Source organism: Cinclus cinclus, chromosome 1, assembly GCF_963662255.1.
Source record: "Cinclus cinclus chromosome 1, bCinCin1.1, whole genome shotgun sequence".
Classification (NCBI taxonomy): domain Eukaryota; kingdom Metazoa; phylum Chordata; class Aves; order Passeriformes; family Cinclidae; genus Cinclus; species Cinclus cinclus.
In genome coordinates this window covers 37,786,146-37,804,866 of record NC_085046.1, presented here as the reverse complement: position 1 = coordinate 37,804,866, position 18,721 = coordinate 37,786,146, and the positions used below count along the sequence as shown (strand labels likewise).

At 37.5% G+C, this 18,721-nt stretch overlaps 1 protein-coding gene across 1 annotated transcript in view; it reads right to left on the bottom strand.

The window, feature by feature from the left end:
- Positions 1–18,721, bottom strand: part of LOC134046025 (ubiquitin-conjugating enzyme E2 E1-like) — a 44,604-nt gene that overhangs the window by 8,980 nt on the left and 16,903 nt on the right. The window lies entirely within an intron of this gene.

The following is an 18,721-nucleotide window of genomic DNA, read 5'->3' as shown; positions in this document are numbered from 1 at the left end:
AACAGCACTTTCTCAAATTAGCTCTGCTTATTTGAGATTCTGCCTAACCTGTCAACAGCTCACTACAAGCAGTATAAACTAAAGGTGTGGCAGAGATCAAACGTCTGCTTGGTAAAATTAATTTTACTGATATTCTCAGACACTTGTACTCGGTAGTGTGCCATATGTAACTGAGTATTTCTAAGTACAGCTCAACCTATAAAGCCATTAATGGTGTAGGCCTCCTTTGCTGCCTCTTCCCTTCTGTACTGCTATGGTAGTATTTTGTTTGTAAAATGCCAGAGCTGGAAAAACCTTATGCATAATGGGAGGTGGTGACACAGCTCTTTCCATCGTGGATGTACCATACCTTCAGAAATGTCTTCTCCCCTTGTTCTGAAGGGGTGGATCCTAACGTTCCTAATACAATGAAAATTAGCCTTGCTCTTCTTTCCTCCTTCTTTTAACAAGGCCTCTCTAAGACAGAAGGTAAAAACTAGGCTCTTTTCATATCAGTATAATCACAGAGCAGTACTACTTGAGAGGGAAGGCAATACAAAAAATTCAATATACGCATGACAATATGCATTTGATTAACAGGCAGGGAACCAGAGTAATCACTAAGTGTTAATAACAATGTTACAAACCGAAATACAATTGCAAGAACATAAATTGTCATAATGACAACAATGATCAGAGACATTTCTTTTCTCTTGCTCTTCCCAGTACTGGTGAACATGTTCTTGACAGCAGGGGAATCAGGAGAGAGAAAGGGAATTAATTCTGTTATCAAACCTGTTTTGTTTTGTTGTTTTTGGCTTTTTTTTCCCCCAGATTAACCTAATAATAAAATTTCACAATATGTTGGTGCTAGATAATTCAACAATCGTGAAGTTATGACTAAAAGCTTGTTTCTAGGGAAAGGAAAGCATGTAAAAAAGCAGTAAAGGAAGACAGATTCTCTGCAAATGATGCACCAGCCACAAGGGAAAGATTTTTCTCTCCAGAACACAAAACCCCACACAGCTCAAGATGAGTATTAAATTAGAGTAAAAGCCATTCCATCCTGAACACTCCTGGCATCCCACTCCACCTTAATGACTTGTCCCTGTCCTATGGAGGTCCATATATTTGGGCACTCAGTACTCTCCAGCTACCACTTGTGCATTAGACTGGAAAAGTGTTGTGTTTCGACGGGAAGCTTTGCCTCTGGAAAGACACCAACTTAACAGCACGAACTTACTGAAAAGGGCTCTCTGGGGCACCCTTAGCCACCACTCCAAGGAATCCCCTCTTTAGATATCTATTTGCAACCTACTGACACACTGTCATTACTGCAAGTTGCGCCGGCAATCATCCTCCCCTAAAGGTGGAGCTACTGAACGGGAACAGCTATTTGAACTTCGTTAGCACCAATTTAATGCTGGAATTTATATCACCGGAACTGCCAACGGAGAGCACTTCAGCACTCAAGAAATGTGATGTGCGATTAGCACCGAATACAGTCCTCTGAACCAATGAGAAATAGTTCAACATTTCGCATTTTCTTTCCAGCTTCAGCCCAAAGGACTGTCAATAAAAAAATCCCACAGACTTTAAAAATATATTATCATTAGTAATTGTCTTAGAAATCTCTTGTATCCTATTAGGTTTCCAATTAGAGCTATCACTGCACACAAGTAATATACTGCCATATTAAGAGTGCAACATCTTTGTAAGACATCAGTAGCCTTTAACAATGATGTGCTAAAGCTTTCCTTTTAAGCTTTTCATAATTCAATTAACAGAGTAAAATAACTGTGCATGTCCAACTTTTACCCATTAACATGGATTTCTTATAAAAGAAAGACTGAAAGAGGAAGATGCAAGTCAGCTTCAAGTATGATACTGCTTAGATTTAACTTAGGATTAGCAATATCAAACAGTTCATGAAGACCTACTGCATAATAGAAGAGTGACAATATTCGACCACAATGTAAGAACAGTGGCATTAACGTTTGGTGGAGATATGGAAACTGTCAAAGGCTAAAGATTATATTCTTTGTTTAAAATCCTTGCAATTATCTGCTTCTGAAAGAAATTCACTGATGCATGGACACAGGGCTCACTGGCACAGCTGTCACCTTGCCTGGTACGTGTCACCACTGCTCAAATTAAGTATCTAGATCTACCAATACAGCACTTTTAAGCTGTCCAACATATGATGACTAGGAAGACAATTTTAACCAATTAAATACAAATTGTTCCCACTGCAAGACAAGAGTATGTGAGCAACAACTTTCTGTATTAACTAAGCAGCCTACAACCTCTTTGCTTCCAAAGAAAGAAATGAAGAAAATACCAGCAATTCAAAGTGAACTGCTTTTCAAAGTGAAAAATGACATCCAAAAGAAAACTGAAAAGATCCCAACCCATTATTATTCTAACAAGCAGCATGTGTTACAGTGCAGTGCAACTGAGATCTCTCTTGGAAAAACAGTAATATATTCAGTGAAAATGCACTGCACCCATTGTAACAACTGATCTTGACTGTTCCCAGTGATGCTGGCTTATCCCTCAGACAGATGTTATGACAGAAACACTCCTTGGGAAACCTCCCAGACCCAAGGTATTGTTCAAAGAATATCTGATTTCCCAAGTCTAGAAGCAGGAAAATGCAAGGCATTACCACCTAGTAGATGCAAGGCAGGGAGAAAGTCTCAGCACAAGTGAGACCAAGCTCAAAGTCCTGCATGGGCCAAGTCCTAACCAGCCTTGTGCTGCTTTGGAAAAACCTGATCTTGCTCTGCCTCTCTTTGCTGGCAGGCGCCCTATTCTGTTCCAACTTCAAAATCCAACAGGTAAATTAGAAACGCCTGGAGCAGAGGCTGGGGAGCAGAACGAAGCCTAGGCAAATTAGCTGCAGATGCCTTGCAGTACTGAGTAAATGTAAACACAGAACTCTTGTCTCAGAGATTCAGTGCTCATGAAGAAGAGACACACACACACTTTCAGAAATGGAAAAAGCTGAAATGACAGCCTGCAAGAACACCCAGCCTATGGCTTTTTCATATTAAGCCAGCCAGATACAACCTCCATCACAGTGTGTGATACATGATACCACCCTGATATTTCGCACTCACAAACACAGCTTCTCCTCTGCCCTAGCACCCTGGGCAAATCACTCAAAATATGCCTATGCCAAGGAGGGAAGGCAGGACTTTGGTGTTTACCATATACAGCTAATGTACGAAAATCCTCAGGAACACAGTGACGGTACTTTCCAGGAGAATGAATCAGCAGGAGTCCATTGTTTATGTAGATGTCCTAGCTCATTTGGAAACTACCTGGACCATTCTAGGAGTTGACCAAATGATAATGTAAGTGCTCCCTTTAGTGAAAATTCAGACTGGCAAATAGTTTAATGTCTATTCTTTGAGATACAGAAGACAATAGCAGATCACTGGAGTGATAAATCAAAATAGTTGATGCTGCAGACACTAGGTTAATACTCTGATATACCAAAGCAGCACATACTGCTTTTAAAAGCTAACTAACTTAGCAGAGTAGTTCAGAAGTGCCAGAGACTGCTGTCCATCAGGGTGATGAGAAGGAGGGCAATTCCACAGTATGATGAAAGAAATAACACCTAATGAAAACCTACAATATATTTCAGTTAAAATTGCAAATAACAAACCCATGAACTCATACACCAACTACTCCACATCCCTAGGTGCTATTTTTGAGGCTATTTTGCCCTAAACATGAGGAGTCTGATGCTAGTAGCTAAGATGTTTTGAAGTTGCACACTTGGGGAAAATAAACATAAATTCTAAAAACACTGCAGACATGACCTTTTCCAAGGGACATTGCTCAAATCAGAAAGCAAACAACATACTAACAGCACATGGGAATTTCAGGGTGACAGAGAATCTAATGATTTCCAAAGTAAAACTGCACTATTACAAACTGACAGCAATATAAATTCTTTTTTGCTGTTGCTTTGTTTCCTAGTAAGAAACAGTTAATGGCTGTACACAGAAGTGCATCTTAGTTATGGACTTACTATGCAGCTCTAAGAAATGGCTGAATGTCAGAAGGTCCCTTTTCTCCTTCCCCCCCCCCCCCCCCCCCCCCCCCGCCACTCCCCTATTTTTTTTTACCTTCTCTGAAGATATAAGCCCAAAACACATGAGAAGTTTTGGATGCCAGGCAGACAGCGCGTCATTCTCATATGAAGTTCTGCTGCACCTTGATTTTCCTAACTAATCCACCCCTCTCACTCCTGAACTCAGGGTAAATACACTTTCTTTTCTCACAGCCCACGAGGTGGGCCACCCTGAACTTGCTCACTTACATTGTTAAGATGGATCTGATAGAAAGATAGGAAAAGCACCCCAGAAATACTGGATCACTGGGGGAGACAGGTGCCACCTTTACAAAGAAGCAGGGCAGCTCATCCATCTTAGCCATTGAAAACAAACACCAAATCCCCCATTCAAAGAAATTTTGCTTTACAGATCTTTAAGCAAGATTTAAAAGTGTTAAAATGGGAGTATTGATGGACAGAGTGAAAACCAACAATACAAAATGCAGCTAATCCTTTGGCCCAAACATCACTTCAAAACCTTTGTATTAATGCATAATTCTAATTTTAGGAATAAATTGTCACCTTCTGCCAGGCTTTAGCTACCAAAATCTATTATTATTATTTTTATTGCTATAGCACTGTGACATTCCATTCATGGGCAGGACCCCACGATGCCAAGCCTGTTACAATACAATCCAAAGACCCGTGTACACAATTTACAAAGGTTTTTCAATTATAAAATAAGCATTAAAACATTACACAGTTATTAGGAAGAAATCCAAATAGACAAAACAGAAGTAGTTAAAAGGATACCTGGGGGCATCCATTTAACTGCTATTTTTTTGGCAAAGTAGTTTAACAGTGAGATGTCTCCCATTTTTAAGTCAAAGAATGGAAATGAAAAGAAAATAAAGGAAAACAAAAATCACAACACAAGAAAACCACTCCTGGGCAACCGTGGCAAATTAAAGGTAACATACCAAATTACCACATGCCTACGTGAATCAGTGGCAATTTTTGCCCACTGTCATTACAAACAACCAAGCTGCTCCTCTCTGATAACATAAAAATGATGGATTGATATCAGGTGAAATTCCTGCAGGCTCAATGAGAGGCAGAGGGAAAAGACAGAAAGAGAAAAAGTTGCAGCCTTCTTTAGTTATAACATAAGAAGGGAGCAAAGGAGGTAGAGAGGTAAGTGAGCAAAATGGAACATAATATTGCTACAGCAATCCAAACATAAAATTTTGAAAATAGAACTTAATTCTCCTTCTAGTTCATGTTCAGGGATACGGTTTTCAAGTACAAACCTGAAAATATTATTATTTTTCTTGTAAGTCATTGAAAGTATTGTTTTCTGTCTTCAGTTTAAAATGCAGTCACAATATTATTGCACAAGCATAAGTGCCTGACAAATCCCACCACATTTCTAACAGAGTTAGAAATAATATAATTCTTCCCTGCATTTTCATGCACAAAATTTCTGGTTTAGCATCTGGGAAAGCTTTTCCCTTAAGTATCAGCCTAATGTAAAATTAGGAAGGTTTGAACAATTGCACAAAGCTTAAACTGGAGGATAAATGGTGCAGTGAATTACTTTCTTACTAGGTTAAAAAAGGAGCTAAACAGCTCTGATAATGGAGCTGATAAGGTGTAATGCAGGGATTTATGGGACTTCAAGGAAAACTGATCAGGGGGATTTCTTTGTGGGAAGAAAAAAAAGAAAAAGATAATATTCTCCAATTTATATAAAAAATATTTGGCAATAAGATCACACAACATCCAAGAGTTACCACAGCCAAGATCTCATTCTCAAATGCCACAGGGTACTTGCAAATTTAGAACTTCTACCTGAAATATTTCACTCTCTGCAAAATATTACTGTGAAGTTACAACTAAGCTACCTGGTGAAAAGGCCAACCTTCTCAAACAATTTCATTGCAGAGTTTGATTTTTAAGCCAGGCTTCAAAGATTTTTTAAAAAAAATCTCAGTTTTGACCTCAGGGAGTTCAGGAGACTTACGATATTCTCAGGAGTGTGCTGCAGCTCTATTTAGTTTAACAATAATCACTCCAATTTAGGAGCAAGTCCTTATAAGAAGGTTCAAGAGAAATTAATCCATTTAGCATTGGTTCCAAAATTGAAAACAAATCCAGACTGCTCAGCTCTCAAGGGTTTCAGTTTTCCTTTCCAGTGGCTTCTTTGAAGCCTTCTCTACTGCAAAGTACTGGAAGTTTGTCCCACTACATATATGCAGGAGGATTTTCTGTGTCAAACATGACTGCAGAAAGGCTGTTTTTGGAAGTCTGAGACTTCAGTATGTACAGTACAGAAATACAGAATATGCCAGTCTAAGTAATCAATAAAATTATTTTCATTGTATGCATATATTTTTCTTTTCTTCTCATAGGTTTAGTTAGAGGCCATGGCCAAAAATTAAATAAATTAAAATGTCCCAACTTATATGTGACATTACATGTCTCATTAAATAATACCCTGTATAAGAAACAATAAAACAAGTTGGGAAAGAGTAACAGAGAATCTGACACACCTAACAATTATCAACATCTCATTTAAAATGACAAAAAGGTGTGATGGTAGAATCTGTGGTCTTCCAACATAATCTCATGTTATTTTTAAATCAGTTTCCTTCCTCCATTTTTCTCTTAACTATCATCTACCAACAACGGGGACAGAAATTATTACACATCATCAGACCTCATTTCCAAATTATTTATGTATTTATAGCACAGATGTGTAATTTACAATTAGTAAGCAAAACCAGGCACTTTCACAAATGCACCACTTCTGCAACTACACCATTTTAGGGAGCCTCTTCATATTCCAACAGATTTTTGGAAACTGGTGTAGAAATATAACTAGTGAACCTATTAATTTCTGTAATTTTAATGGTTGCATAAAGCAAGCATACGCTAAACTGGTTGCCTAGCATCAAACTGACAGGCCTATAATTAAAGACAAATAAAAGACAATCAATACTACTAACAAATATGAAAATTCTTGTGTCACTAATCTCAAATGTGGTATACTCCTGAAAAGAAAACATCTAATTCCTCCTGGCACTTACTAGGATATAGTAGGTTCTGCATACATGGAAACAGCTAAACAGTTCAATAATATCTCCTTCCCCTCCATAAGCCCTAGAGGTGCTACTCTGAATGGTATCAGGGCTCTTTCCTAAATACTGTGCTTTATCCATCAAAGAAAACAGAAATCTACTACTCTTAACCTGCTATTCCAAAATCCAGCTGGGACCTACATCCATGTTTCTGTCTATCATACCCATCTCCTGTCCTGCTCTCATCAGTGTGAGCATATGGAAGATGATCTCACTAAGCACATAAAATCCCCCAGTACATCATAAATATTTAGGAGCCCTGTAGTACATCAACTGTAAAAGTAATAAATTTGAAACCACATGATCTGGATGCTTCTGTCTCTTAACAAGTTGCTTGTCCTGTTAAGGAAAAAAAAATAGAGCATCCCACCTATTTCATAACCCTACCTATCCAGCACCAAGCTAGCATAGTGTGGACTGTTTATTTTGGACTTTATCATGCATTTGCCGTATTGATTTAATTAATCTTCTGTAGGTCAAGAAATGCATACCCTAAGTTCAGGTGAAAAAGCAACAGCAGCTACAAACCAGTTCGGAAAAAAACCAAAAAACCAGCCCCAGAAAGTTAAAGGTTATGTGCACCTCCAACTAATAAAGACAACGTTCTTGAGGCGTCACTCAACTGCCTCCTTGAGCTAACTTTCTTACCTCTATGGGGAGGAAAAGGGCTACTTGAAAGAGAAGAGTCAATACATTTCCAGACTAGAGATACACTACCATCTCTCTTGCACTGAATGGCAGGAATTCTGTACTCAGAACAGATGAATCAGTGTTTTACGATTACTAGTTCATATGAAACTTAAAAGTTTTCAAGAAAACATAACCTAAAGAAAAAAACCTGCTCCTGTACCACATGCTCCCAAACTGATTTACCTGTCCCATCATCTACCTACCTAGTGACCAACTCACCCTAAAAACATGAGACAAATTAGAACAATCCATCAGCCAACCAACAAAGAATCCCCTTCCCATTCGATGTACAATAGGTAGAGTCAACATCACTTAGCCAGAGAAACAGGCCATCCCATTATCTTGGCTTCACATCTTTATACTGCTTCCCATCAGCATGCCAATGATAACTTTATGTTGCTGAATAATATACAATATGTCTTGAAGGACATCTCTTTTTCTATCTTTCATGCATCTTTAAGATAAGTCAAATCTCCATGCCTTCCCCTTCTCCATTACTTACATTAAACCTCCTTTCCTTGCCACTCACTAAATAAATCAAGATCACTGCATTTCAATGCACCTATTCCACTGTGAGTGCTAACAGCAAAACTACACAAACAAGCCAGTAACAGCTCAAAATTTGGTTACTCTTCTCAAAACAACAAAAAAATATTCTCAATTATGATGTACTACCCAGAGCAACTCCTTCCTGATTTTCACAGTTCTAAACTATGAAAATTACCTGTCAGAAAAGTAAAGTAATTTGAAAAGACTGCCTTTGAGTTTTGAAACTCTGGCATGCACAGACTAGAAACAGAAATCTAAGATGAGAGTTTGCTTTAAGTAAAACAATATTACCTACACTGTAATACAGCACAGCTGCCAGCCAACTACATGGCAGCCACTAAAAATTGTTTCTATACCACTGCAAGTTGTTCCCATTACATAACACAAGCCAGTCACAATAGGTAGCCAACATCTACTGTAGTAGATAGAAATATTTTGAAGCTGATAAGAGGGAAAAGCCTTAAAACAACAACAAAAAATCTATCAAGAGATTTAATAAGAAAAGTACCACTTTGATTTTTCTACAGCAGATTTACATGCATAAAGATAGCCTAAATAGTGACTTTCCAAACTTTTTTGTTTGTTTGTTTGTATTAGGAACATTAAATTTAATCCCCATTAGAAGCCACAAGAGGACTAAGCAGTGTCCTTAAATAATGTATACAGTTTTACAGCCAACTTGCATGCCTTAACTTGAAGAACACATATAGTCCTTCACAAATTATCTTTTTTTCTCCAGAACCTTATTTGGCAATTGATATTAAGCAACTTCCCCGAGCAGTGCAAAAAATGTCATAGATGAATTTCAAACTTCTCAATACCTTTACTTCATGACCCTTTTATTTGGAAATGTCCACATGTCCCAAATAAGAAAACATTAACGACAATGAAGCAATGAAGTGATAGGCAATAACAGTTTCAACTTAGGGCATGGTATCACATACACCTCTTATGAAAAACATGTTACATTCACACAAGACAACACTTGGTACCTTCTCCTCCCTAATTTCCACCAAAGAGAGATGACGTAGCAACAATTTAATAAGCTGAAAGACAACTCTCATGTGTGGCAGTCAAGTTCTGCTGACAGAGGATCACGGCAGGCAGGGAACAGGGAATTGCCAGGGAGCACAAGAAATTCAGGCACCCACCTCAACATCACTCCTGGTCCCACATGGCTTAGAAACTTGCTTCTTCATCTGATCACTGACATTCTTAGATTAAACTAAATTTAAACTTTTTGGTGCCATGGGGAAAAAAAAAATCATTCTAGATTCACACTTCTACAGAGGCTTTTCTAGTAAATAAAAAAGAAAGATATTTTCCTCACAAACTTCTGGTGCAATCCAAGAAATTTACAATAAAAGGTCTAAAATACACATTTCTTCATCGGATGGTGGTAACATTTTAATTGGTAGTAGTTCCAGCAGGAGGTTTTCTATTGTAGAGGCAGAAGGAGGAGAGCACACCTCACAGAAACACGGGTCTTAGAGACACAGAACAGTGTACATTTTCTAACCTTTTAACCTCACCATTGTTACAAGTTATACTTTGAAGCAAGAGTGACAAGAGTAGGCGTATGTTTTGAGAGTGAGCCTTGATTTTGTTATGCTGTAACCATTTCCATACATGCCGAGGAAAGTGCAAAACTGACTTAGGGATAGATGAGCAGTTTGCACCTAACATTACACTATTAAGTTTTTAAACACAAACTGCACACATTGCTTCTAATTAGGAACAAATATGAAAACAGAAAAATAGCACAGTGGTATGGCATAACACCTGGAAGAACTGCCAGCCTTAATACCCATGCTTGATGCAATTTTACGTACATAACAACATAAGAGAAATAAATCTCTCACTAGCTACAAATCACAGGGCTTTCAGGTATGAAGGTAGGGACAATCTCTCTAATCACAAAGGAAAGTGATTTGTTTCCAGTCACTCCAGATTAATTCACTTTTATTTTTCTTACTATTTCTTGTAGTGAAATAAAGATGTTCAAACAGCAATATGTTCACAATGTAAATATAGTTACACTATTTACACTATGTTGGAAAATTTCTTATCCAGTCTAGACAACCCCATCTGAACTTTCAAGATAAAATAATAAGCAGGTATTTCTTCATTTAAGTTTCTATGTCAAGACCTCAGTTCAGAAAGGCCAGTAAAAAAAACTCTTAGAGTACACACAAACAGCCTTCTTAACAAATTAGTAAGAATAGACAATTTCCAAAGGTGGCTGACATTCCCATCATTAAAAGTGACTTATCTTTTTTTTTTTTTTTTAAAGACTATATTGTGTTTTTAATAAAATGTAGTTACAGGCTATGACGAGCCAACTTCTTTTTTCCATTTAAGGTAAAATAGCTGAAAATAACTCTCTTCTGCTGAGTTTGTACATGTCAGAAGAGCAGAATACATCACTCACAAAAAAAGTCATCCCAATGACAGCAACATTAACAGATTTGCAAACTAACCAATACTAATATGTTTGGTTTTTTTTAATTCACTCTATGTAAATATACACAAAACTCATGCAACTTTCAAGCCATGAGTTAATGTTACTAGAAACTTGAAATCTGGTCAGGTAAAGTCAACCTTAAGTACTGGAGTAAAACACCAAAGTGAGTCCTTGTTTTGTGCTTTAAGACTCAATTCTCTAAGAGATCTATTAATTTGACAAAAACATAACAGAAAATGCTTTTAGAAATCACTCTTAATTGTGGTTTTGTTATATACATACACGCATATATGAGAGTGTGTGCTTCATACGGCACAAACCTTTTAATAACACAAATTACAAAGACTGTTTTTCTAAACACATCTTTCCTCCTATAAAACAGTGTTAAAATAAAGTTCAGTTCACACATTGGTACACCAGAGATAGTACTACTATAAAGATTTTGATCACAGGTCAAGTGCAAATTTTATCTACTAGCTTATCAGAAGAAATACAGATCCACCAGGCTGGATCTGATCTGAAGTCCACCTAGTCTAACACCTCATATCTCACTGGTTCCAGTGTCAAACAGGTCAGAGATGGGCATCAGAAAGTTTCTGCCAAGTATTCTGTTTTCCTCTACCACAGCAACACCCTCCGTGGTAACTGCTTCAGCCTCAACACCAGGCATCCACATTTTCCTTCTGAAACCAGTATTAAGAATAAACTGAAGTAATTGACTGATTTTGACCTCCATAGAAGCTTGAGACTTTGAGGCTTACTTAATTCCTGCTTTCAGTAATGCAATATAGCATGGAACCCCTGTGCCTCATTTAGTTCTGTAAAAAGTGAACAAATTAAATTCCACTATATTTTAATCTCATTCCATATGCCTTTGTTCTTGTCTTAGAAGAGGAAAAAACTTTCCTATTTTCTCTTGAGGTTAAAAAAATAAGGAAAAGGCTCAGGCTCCCCATGGAAGGGGTCACAGCACCAGGCCTGATGCAGTTCAAGAAGTGCTTGGACAATACTGTTGGGCACATGGTGTGATCCTTGGGGATGGTCCTCTGCAGGGCCAGGAGTTGGACTTGATGATCCTTGTGGGTCCCTTCCAACTCAGCATATCCTGTAATTCTGTAAATGCTACGTTTATTGTTTGTTTTTTTGTTTTTTTTAAGGAAACAATCCGTGTGTCTTTGCATAAGAAGTCCTCCAGTTCCTTTTTTTAATAAATTCCATCTCTCTCCAAAATCCACTTACTTCTCCAATACATTCTTTTAGATAAAGCAGACAGCATTCCACAGAAGCTGATAGATGAGTCATTACTTTGTATGTATTTGAATTAAGCCTTTTTCTCATTCAAAAGATCCTTTTTTGAAAATGGGAAAACTTATCAGCATAGGTGATAATGTCCCCAGTGAGCAGAAGGCCAGTAAAAATCAAGTTTCTTTCCCTACTTCAAAGTTTGTGGCAAACCACTCATTGTTAAAGATGCATCCTGTAAGCATAGTCCCTTTCTAAAAGCAAGTACTTCTGTATCACTCTGGGCTAGCTGAAGTCAATGACAAAAATTCCATCAAGTTCAACTGAACTAATTCATATGCAATGGAGGGCACAGAAATCGCTTGGGAATTCAGCAAAACCCTCCCAACAAAGCCAGCAGCAAAACCCTCCCAACTTTTGCCAACTGCAAAAGCCAGATCACTGCAGAGCACTTGGACTGGGGGGGGTTTGCTTCATCACACTTAGCCCAGTCAGTAATTATGGCATTCCTAATTCCCACTGTCAGCAAAGAACACTTTCAAAAGCAACCTTGTTCTATCTGCAGCCCATGAGGAGACAAAATACTGTACTTTTTTATGGAAGAGTAAAGTCTAAAAGTTTGTTATCAATCAATGCTGCTGCTGAGCATCTTCAAAATATGAAACAAGCTTTGCTTCTGTCATTAAACCGACATTAGTTTATAGATAATAACAGAAGATAAGAACCTTTTAAGGAAAGCACAGAGCTTTACGAGAGCTGAAGTCCTCTACAGGAGACATTTTAAGGTTCTTTTGTTTAAAGCCACATTATTTATTCAAGTTACTTTTCCTACACTCCCAATATGAGAAGTTTGAGGCCAGGAATATTTTGATTAAAGCCTAGTTACTTTTAATTTTTGTTTCTATTAGTTCTTGCTCAACCACATTTTTCTTTTCTCTCTGCATCTACAGATGTGGGTTTGTGTTGGGTTTTTCTGTTATGTGGTTTTGGGTTTTTTGGAAGGGTTTGTTGTTTTGTTTAAAAAAACATCTTTAGCATATCAAGATATTTCCCCTCCTGAGCCCCAACATGTAGAAACTGTACAGTTTAAAGTCCTGCTGAGATTTGCAGGCATAAATGTCAACTATAATAGTTTAGCTTTTTAACATATTTCTTTCTTCACTCCTGGTATTTTTCTATTCTGTGGAATTAACTCTGTAACCTGAAGTGCCATTTATTGAAAAGCAAGCCATGGTAAAGAGCTTGCTACCATCACTTCCTTTACAGAAATATAGTGATTTCACTCATTAGAGCACACTCAAGTTTAATCAACAGTGTGGCTTCTGCTCTGTGTAGGTATTAATCATTTATAAGTCCTTGGATTCTATTGCTCACTTTGTAGGTCATTTCTGCAGGCATTCCCTTGCAACCTGATCAGACATAATGCATAAAAGTAATTTCTGGGATGACCTGATATGGAAAGCGATGTGGAAAAGGAGCATGAAAAGGGACAAAGTCAGTATGGGAGAAGGATTTCTAATTCCCAAAGAGATACAAGAAAAGTGTGCACATGTGTATGTGGAAGAAGGGAAAAAACACTTTGTGCAAGCTGGGATTGGACAAAGATTTCAATGTAATGCTCAGAATTAAAGCAGATTTTAGTCTACAAGCAAGTTCAACTGGAAGAAACAAACAACTCCCCCTCAGCCCCCAAAAAACCCCTCCACCATGCTCTTCGGGTACAACATCTCAAGGTTATCTTGCTTAAACCTAGGAGCATAAATTTAATATTGCTCCCAAATCACCCTAATTAATAACACTGACTTTGAATGTTGATGGTAGCCACATGCCTGCCCAATTCTATTTCAAATTCTGTTATGTTCTTGGCCTCAATAATTTCCTATGAAAGTAAGTTCCAGAGACTAATTATATGCGTGAAATACACATATAATACCTTCCTTTTATTGCTCTTCTGTTTGCCACCTTTGATTTCAATAGAACATCTCTCTTGGTTCTTCTGTTATGAGAAAAAGAAAACAGATGTTTCTAATTTATTTTTTCTTACACTAGAATTCAGTGCAGCATGAAGTTAGCATTTAAATGACTGAAGTATTTCATCCTGATTGTGTTCTTCTAGACAGAGTAAATGTCTGTTCTTTCAGAGAAAACTTACCTATCTACTAGGAGAATCAGAGAAAGATGAGTGAGGAAGTAAAGAAATTCAAACCTATGAACTTTAGGCATAAGGTTTATGACAGAAAATGAGAAAACAAATACCAAAAGCATTAAAAATGCTCCCCTATTCAATGCTGGTATGTCTATATTTGGAAAAAAACAAACCAAACAAACGACCCCAAGGAACCACAAGCTAACCAAATTAAATAAGTGTGTATGGCTGAAGATGCTAGTGAGAGAGAAGGACAATTAAAAAAGAAAAAAACCAGAACTTTATATGTAATGTTACCCAAACCTCTGGTATCACACATACTCAGCATGCTATTTTACATGTCATTGTAGAAGTAATTATAGTCAACAGTTGCAGCTTCCTTTGTGAGCATAAGCAGGTTCTCAGGTACCATTATCAGGGTCATGGATGAACAGCTTAAAAAGGGATCAATGCCATCGTTTTGCAATGACTTTTCTGGACGCTTGCAGGAAGGGTGTACATCTGTATTTGCGTGTAACTACCATTATCTGGGTGTAGAGCTGCCTCAAACAAAAGAATTACTTCAATCAAAACACTTTATTAAATAAGGATGCCCATGCAGAGGCATTAAATTTGTAGAAGCAAGTGGAAGTAGATTTCGGAGGGAACACACCAGACTGCAGACTGATGACATCGGTGTCACAATTTCAGTGGAAACCTTGCTTGATTTAGTTACTGCAGGACAGGAAAGGACAATTCAGAGAATGACAGAGCTTTTATGTTACTTCAGCTATAGGATTGATCCCTAAATACAAAGGTTGCCTACCCTTAGATCCACTACCAGCCTGCACTGCATCTTTCTACACCCAATTCCAATTTTCCTCAGTTATTTTAATGGAAACAACAATTCAGTTGAGGAAAAATACACACTTCAATGCTTCATTCTGCACGATGATGGGATCCTTGATCTTTACACTAGGGTCATTAGCATACATTTGATACACATGAGAAGGCCTCACCTATATTGCCCAGTTTTGAGGACTTGAAAACAAATTTCTGGAGCAGAGAAATTCTTGTTGACAATATATACCATTCAGATCAGATTTATTTTAAAAGGTGTATTTTCAACAGTGAAACAGATAATAAATAAATAAAGTGTTCTTATACCGTCAGGAAGTTCATTTTTCAAAGTCAGAACACTGCAAAGACTGGATGAAAGCCACTAGGTCTGCTAGGATTAGCAAGGGCAAAAGAGCACAATTAGTTCTTACTTGATGACAGAATCAGATACAAAAAGGAAACCCAGGTAGGTGATATAGAAAATGAGGTGTCCTGATTGAGCATGACAACACTGAGATTGAATTTTCTAAAAGTGTCATACATCTTTTAACAAACTTGTGTGATAATGGTCCTGTTATAGCCAGCTCTGATCATACAGACACTATGTCATGTATAAAACTGGAGTACACAAAGCCTGTACACCCCCATAGCTGTACTCACTCTGTTCAGTGACATGCCAACACACACACACACTCCTATAGGGTATTCCATTACAGTGGATCTAGAACTGTATAATCATTTTTGCTACAAAATAATGACAAGAATATACATTATGGCAGCATTGATCCCCTCTCAGTCACAAAATTTTGACTTTACCTTTTATACCATTGGTATTAACTGGCAACTCAGTGATATCCTTGGAGTCTGTTTTGCACAGCCCTAAGAGATTTCCTATGTGTGCTTCTTCTCCTGGGTGATGTAATGTTTGCAGTTTATGAAAACACATATTGTCAATTTCTACAAGTCAAATTAAATGCTGAAGGACGCTTGATCTTAAATTATTTTCCACAGAGCTACTCCAGCACATTTAGGAGGGAAAAAGTAAAGAAAAAAACCAACTCTTTACTTTCTCAAAACTTCAACTGCACTGTGGTAAGTGAATGAAAAGTAAGTGTTTGCACACACGTACATGCTTTAAACACACTGCTGACAAAAAGCAGATCTGATTCAACACTGCTCCCCTAGAGCTGCTGTCCTAGATAGTATCTAACAGTTTTAAAATGTGCAAAATTACTATGAATTACCTAATAATTTGCAAAATGAAATGGTTGGCAAAATAAAAATCAAGCTTAAATCTACTTCATCATTTTAAAGTTGTTCATCATTTCAGAGAAGTCTGCTAGTCGTTCAGTCTTCTTGAACAATGCAACTACTGCAAAACACATATTGAGAGGCACCATTTAGAGTCTTCCTTACTGTAGGAAGGGATTTACTTTTAACTGCTGGCAAAATCCAAGCACATGATCCCCTACTGGGCATCTTTTGATCTTTATAGTTTCTGTTCCTTTAATCCATGTAGAACAGACCCCCACCAAGTAGGTACGTCTCCCCAGCCCAAGTTACAGAGGGAAGGCAGCTCTGGTTCAGTGTCGACTGAGTTCAGGTATATTTCTGAAAAAACTGGAAAGCAAGATCTAAGCTGTGCAAGCTCCAATTAAAGCAGAAAACCAGCTTAAACTAAGAAAATGTCTACCTATTAAAAACGTCTTAGCAGCTGTGACCAGCATGGATGAGAAATGGTGAGAGAGGTTGCCCAGTGGCTGCTGCTCTGGTTTCACACACTTTTCCCACTAGAGCAGAGAATGATCAAGAGACTCATAATCTCAATGAGTACTCTTACTGGAAACAGCTTTTGTGGAAAGTCAGACCCTTAAATATATCCATGTCATAATTTTACTCCTATGAGACATAGTGTTCTACCACATATTTAAAGACATACAAAAAGAATCAAAAATATAGGATAATTTAAGCCCTTGTTTTCCTCCGTACTACTTGTAAAGAGAAACCTGAACACACAAGAGAAATCACCTTTCATAACCCTGTGAGTGTGCTAAGGATGCACTTGGGCCTGACTGCCCACAGGCATGCAAATATTAAACAAAAGGAGCTACACAGACCTACCCTCAACCAGATCAATGTCTTACTGCACATACATTCACCTTCTTCCTTTGTCTGCTTTTGGCCACCAGGTCTATAATTCCTGAATTCTTCTAAAATCAGAGGACTTTAACAGCCAAAGCAATGCAAAGAAAAGACAAAATCCCCAATCCTCCCATCAAAAAACACGCCAGCACCGCATGTCCTTCCTATGTTTTCTTATACTGAGAAACAGTATAACAAATATGTGTAAGGAAGCAATGTCAATCTGTGCATAGCATTAACTTTATTTTTCTTTTAGCAGTCTATATGTATGCTTTTCATTAGCTCCCTGTGGTGGCAAAACTATAAATGTAAAAGTTAGAGACATAAAGGGAAAAAATAAAGTAGCCAATAGCAAAGATTTCAAATACACTTACACAACCACAGTTTGTTTTACAGCTGTTTTACATAACAATAAAAATGTGATATACCATGGACTTTTGGCAGTGTGTAGTGAGGCAGCTTCAAATGGCAATAATGGAGTAGACACAAACGATCTCTTTGGAACAATTAAGCAATTTTAGAAAGACCATTATGTCCAACAAGTAATGGGTCCAAAGAGATAGAAAGGTGAAAAGTGTGTTTCTTTGTACTGACCAGAGGTCACATATATGACCCTCTGGAACAGAAGATGACTTCATAATAATATTATATAACCCTTACTAAAAAATAACCCTGCTTAGCACACTAAACAAAAATAGAGGTCTTTCCTTCAGATGCCAAAGGCAAGAATGCTTTCTTCCATCTGGCTGTCTCAGCATAATTAATAACTAATTAAAAAAGGACAAAAAATGCTTACTCTGTGCATAACCAGCTGAGAAAATCATTGCCTATATGTAAAACTGTAAAATGCTCACACACAACGTTTGGCACTTTAAAGAAAAAAAAAAAGGGTAAATAACACATACTGCACATTAAACTCTGCAGAACTGTTTTAGTGACCTTGAACTCTAGTAATATAAGCAGGGACATGCAAACCCACTTATTTCTAGACACAGTTCATTCACTGTCTCTAGAAAGGACTGAAATTTAACACTGGACCTAGTGTGTCATTAGGATATGACACATTATCTATCAGGAAAGCCAATCTAAACAAACATCATAGTTCCATTATTTTAATACCTAAAAAAATTAGATTCTCCCCCTGAAAAGAAATCATCTGCTAAAACAGCAATTAAATGACTTTCTGGGTGTGACATTCCACGTGTATGTGAGAAGAGGATTAGTAAAAATACTGACCAAAGAATCTTTGATTCGCCTGGCATACAGCTGTCTGCTACATAATGCTCACACATGCTCACCTTCCACACAGTCAAATGTCCTCATAACTCCCAAGTAAAGTTTAGATGTATCCTCTTGACTAGAAACCTTTCAAGCTAATAAAATACTTTTCCAATGACCAAAGAGTACTACATAAATAAAGATGACAAAATTCCATTTCTATATTACCTTGCAACTCAGGATTATCCCATTTGCCCATTTAA